This window comes from Octopus sinensis, linkage group LG22, assembly GCF_006345805.1.
Source record: "Octopus sinensis linkage group LG22, ASM634580v1, whole genome shotgun sequence".
NCBI lineage: Eukaryota > Metazoa > Mollusca > Cephalopoda > Octopoda > Octopodidae > Octopus > Octopus sinensis.
In genome coordinates, this window is record NC_043018.1 from 25,894,487 (window position 1) to 25,900,327 (window position 5,841).

A 5,841-nucleotide genomic window follows, 5' to 3' on the forward strand; every position below is an offset into this window, starting at 1 on the left:
ACCTGTTCAGGCAACGCGATTTGATGGAGAGATTGTGAAGTAATATGCGGCAAGTACATAAATGTATCATTTGTGCAGGCCTTTCAGCAAAAGCTGAACGCTATTACGTCGACTTCGACGGGAGATTCAGTCATACCTGTGTGTGTGTGTGTGTGTGTGTGTGTGTGTTGTGTGTGTGTGTGTGTGTGTGTGTGGTGTGTGTGTGTGTACGTGTGTGTACATACATACGGCGGGCTTCTTTCAGTTCTCGTCTACCAGATCCTCTCACAAGGCTTTGGTCGGCCTGAGGCTTTAGTAGAAGATATATTTGCCCAAGTTGCCATGTAGCAGGTGGGAACCCGGAACCGCGTGGTTGAGAAGTTAGCTTCTTACCACACAGCCACGCTAACTTTGCTTGTAATTGGCACATATATCCACGTCCTGATATACAAACGGATGCAGACTGAGCGTACGCACGTATTGGACAAGACATACAGAGTCACACATGGAATGACATGCATGCGTATACGCACACATACTTAACACTCACATATGCATACACACGCGTGCATGGAAACAGGTTTGAATTTATATTATAACGCGTATTTAGATAGCGAACACGCAGAATCTTTAGAGCTTCGGTAAAAAATTGCTTAGCGACATTTATTCATGCTCTTTAAGTTTTGAATCCAAATGCCACCAAGGTCCAGGTCGTCCTTCCTTTTGAGGTTGATAAAGTAAGTAAGAGCTGAACATGGGCTCGATGTAATCAATTTACCCCTCATCTCAAAATTGCTGGCATTGTGCGAACATTCGAATATGCGATGATATACATTAGAATATTAATATCTGCTTGTGTATGGCTGCTGTTGGTCCGAAAGAACGGGGATATATGCAACCAGTTAAATTAGGAAACTAGAAGGAAATAGTTCTATATTTAAGAGATGAGGAATTATGTACATTACTTACATTCGACGGATATTTCACCTCATCTTGTTTGTTGTTAACACAACGTTTCGGCTGATATACCCTCCAGCCTTCTTCAGGTGTCTTGGGGAAATTTCGAACATAGGTTCTCATTCCTAATAACATCGAATAATACCTTAGGAATGGGAACCCAGATTCGAAATCTCCCCAAGACACCTGAAGAAGACTGGATGGTATATCAACCGAAACGTTGTGTTAACAACAAATAAGATGAGGACAAATATCCGTCGAATGTAAATAATGTAGATGGAAATATATACAATATCTGGAGCCGAATCGTTGGACATTATAAGGTGTAAAGGTGAATAATAAATTCATAGCATATTAATCATACGCCGCGGACAAATTAACAAAATTATACGGAGGTTCTACAATTCAACAGATTGAGGGGGAAATTGATAACTTTAAATCATGAAACCATGAATTATGTTATTGGAAGAAAGAATATTGGAAGAGGCAGTATCAGATACAAGTTTACTTCTAATTCATAAGGTGAAAAGATGAAGATAACTTAAGCTAAGTGCATTCAACCCCTTCTCAAGATCATAAATCATTTTGGTCTAAGATTTGGAATGAAAAGAAAGATTTTAATCAGAATTCATTATGGTAGAACCTGTCAAGAAAGAATGCTGCACCAACGTCAACAGTAAAACTTAAGTAATTGACTTTGAAACTTTCACGAAATCTACGAGAAAGATGAATAGTGAAGCCACCAATAAGAGAGTTAATAGTTGGACATTGATTGAAGTTCCACTCGAAGCCACTAACGTACATTTCAAATGACTATGGAAGACCAGAATGACATAACAAATTGGCTTGCTTTTGCACACAGGACAAATCTTCTAACGTAAAACGAAAACACCGACCTTGGTTATAAAAATTATGTACAAACTTTTACGAACTTATTTCAAAAAAATTCCTGAAAGACCATTGCGAGTCTAAGAATGGTATCCCAATGGTCTTGCTAGATCATTATGATGTAGTGACAGATAATTAGGTGGGTGTAAAAAGAGGGGTGTAGGGATGCGCTGAACAATTTTTGAGATTGTAAGAAGTCTTAAGTAAGAAGTAATTTAAAGTTGTTTTTCATCACATGTCCTGTGACCTCTTCAGCGACTCAACATCCCACGGGTCTCTTTCTGTTCTGTTTAATCTGAAAGACGGAATAACTAAATTTAAAGTTAACTATTGAAGTAAGAAAACGCCAGAGAAACCGTTTGACCGTATGGCTTGGCTATAGAAAAGCTTTCGATTCTATTCGCTATCTTTGACTGTTAAAGTCGTTGCAACTGGCAAAAGTACCTGCCGCCCTAGTACCTGCCTTTGAAAGACTCGCAAGGATCTGCTGAAAAATTATCGCATTTGGAACTGAAAGAGAATTGATTGTTTCTGTTATTATGTATATTTTTGTTGTGGGAGGATTCCGACCATCCCACCCCCATGTGACTAAAAGTGGATTGATGCATTCCAATATAATAACGAACTATTGGGTTGATACGAGCAATTGACTGTGAGCAATTGGCAGTGGGCAGATGACAGTGAGCAGTTGACTGTGAGCAGTTGACAGTGAGCAGTTGTAAGTGGGCAGTTGACAGTGAGAAGTTGACAGTGAGCAGTTGACTGTGAGCGGTTGACAGTGAGCAGTTGGCAGTGGGCAGTTGACAGTGAGCAGTTGACAGTGAGCAGTTGACAGTGGGCAGTTGACAGTGAGCAGTTGACAGTGAGCAGTTGACAGTGGGCAGTTGACAGTGAGCAGTTGACAGTGAGCAGTTGACAGTGAGCAGTTGGCAGTGGGCAGTTGACAGTGAGCAGTTGGCAGTGGGCAGTTGACAGTGAGTAGTTGACAGTGGGCAGTTGACAGTGGGCAGTTGACAGTGAGCAGTTGACAGTGAGCAGTTGACAGTGGGCAGTTGACAGTGAGCAGTTGACAGTGAGCAGTTGACAGTGGGCAGTTGACAGTGAGCAGTTGACAGTGAGCAGTTGACAGTGAGCAGTTGGCAGTGGGCAGTTGACAGTGAGCAGTTGACAGAGGGTTGAGCCTCGTGTAACAGTAATCATATTGCGTCATGTGAATACTTTCTTTCCGTCCGCTTCGTTAAATTATTTATCCAACACCAGGATATAAAGATTTTACATGGACTATTCCAATGTCTGCGATTCTGCTAATTTTGGCACTATACACAGCAGTATTTCTTTTGAGAAATTCCAGGTGTAACGGTCTACAGCAGCGAAAGACCTAAATTAAATATTTTGAGTATAGATCTAAAGATGTCAATACGCTGAATACTTACAGTTAGAATTAATCACATCAGTTTCTACAGATACCGGGATGGAATTTCGCCAAAAGAAAAACTTCTATTCCACAGTGGAGCTCGGAAAAGCTGTTTCCTCAGACCAATAAATTTAGCTTCAATGGTCTCTCTTTCTCTCCTGTTGCACAACGAGTGCTACAAATATCTACTTATTGATGAAAATATATCATTCAAAGTTGCTGTGTACAAAGATAGAGTGAGCAAACATATGATAGCCGGAGTTTTCCTCTTACAAGACAATATCTTGCAATATCTACGGATCAGATACTGATACTAACATTTGGAATCTTTGACTGGTCTTTAAAGGAAATATATTAAAACCTGAAAGATCCTGATATCGACTCACAAGCGTTCTCAGAAACACTGACATGAATCTCAGAAGAAAATAAAGGTTTAGACCAATATAGACTACAGAATCTCAGAAGAAGAAAAAGGAACGAATTGGTTTTAGACCAGTATGGACTACATTCGAATCTCGTGTTATATCATTCAAACAGTATCTGCTTGAGTAATGTCATGAAAATCAAATACACAAGCTGAGTACTCAAAAATAAAGAAAATAAAAGGAATGGTATTTTACAGGTTGATGGGGAGTTCCCCAAAAAGCATTCACTTTCTGATAACTTCCAACATTACGCCAAAATTGCAAGACTAGCACAACCCCCGAAAGAACTAGAAGGAAAACGATATGCATCCCACGAAAAAGGTGATGCATGGATATATATTTGCTAAGTATGAAGAGGGTGGTAATATTAGCACGAAGTGTAGCCACTCTTGGATATGTAAGCGTTACATCAAGCCACACGTTGAAGTGTATACATCTGCAATCCCATAACGGATGACAGCTACAATCTATTTAAAGAACAAAGAACAATGGGAAGCTGTTAAGCTCCCATAGTGGCACTGAAGATGTCGATTATGTCACGTTTCCATGGAAGATATTACGCGTCATATAACAGCTGTTCAAAATGTGAAGGGACAACCTCCCATGGCAACATGATGTTTCATAAAACAATGCACGATGTCATTCTGTGATAAATGTAGACAGCTATTTATAGTTCTTGAATACATGCAAGCATATCAACACAAAGAAAATTAGTTAAACATTTGGATTAAAATTTCTGCCAAGTACAAACAAATAACACAGATGGTTATTTAGAACGGAAAAGGAAAATTATAAGCGGTTATAGAGAGCAGATACCTTGCAGGTGAGAAAAACCTTTTCTAAAAATCATAAAAGCAGTTACAGAGATCAGCCATCTTGCAGATGTGAAAACAGACGTTCTAAATTCAGTAAAAAAGAGAATATATATTGTTGACTGCTTTAAAAAAGTGTAGCTTCCCTACCCTGATAATAATTTCACGTTTATCCCAATAATTGTCGTTACACTTGCCTATGTTATTAATGTGTTTAGGTGACAATTAAAAAGAGGTGAGATTCTTAACCAACGAAAATAATCAAATAACCTAACAATCATATTACAGAGAACAACTTGTAAGCGGAATAGTAAAAATGGGCGAAATTTTTCTGAAGTTCATTTGGAGACCTACATCTTTCTTTTAGGGAGAATTTAGATAATTAAAAACAAAAATATACACATATACATACAAGCATATATAATTATATTCATGCATACAGGGTATTCGGATTAAATTTGACAGTTTGCATAGAAGGAAGCGAAAACACAATAACCCATCCAAAATAATAGTATTTTAAAAAAGCAAAAAAATATCAAATAGATTGTAGCTGGGAGATAATATTTTACTCTTGACAGCCGCCATCATACTCCACCTCTGCCTCAAGATGAGTCTGGAACCTGGCACATACGTTCTTCATTGTGTCCCTGGGAAGATCTTTGAACACTTCCTTCATCTTTAGCTCCCAGATCGAGATTAGTGTTGCAGGAAGAGCAGTTAGTGTCTTTCTTAACTGCGCCCCACGGTAACAACTAAGTTCACCACCATCAGGTCATCGCAGGTTAGTTCACCGCCATCAATTCAGTGTGAAGATGTTCGCAGTGAGGAAAGTTTACCGAAAAAATATATCCTTAGTAACTCACCATTAATAGTTAAAAACTATTTTATTGAAAAAAATACACTCACACATATAAACATATATACATACACACACACACACTCATATATATATATATTGCTATATTTCGGAATGGTCATTTTGCCAGTTTAGCCCCCCACCCAAAAAAATGACAAAACAAACAAATATTTAAACGTATATATATATATATATATATATATATATATATATATACAGACATACATAGACACGCAGCTGCAAACATAGATACACATAAATACGTGCACATTTACATACACACAAACACCTACATACATGTATGCATACACACATGCACTCCAATACAAGCGGACAGAAAAACGGGCATCCAGCCAGAAAAGGGTCATGCAGATAACCATTAAGTATAACAGTCAAAGGTATGGCGGAAACAAAAGGGACGTTTACAAATTTACTTTAACGGTACAATATGTGTGAGGGTGTATGTATGTGTGTGGGGTTTGCGTGTGTGTGTGTGTGTGTGCCGGTGTG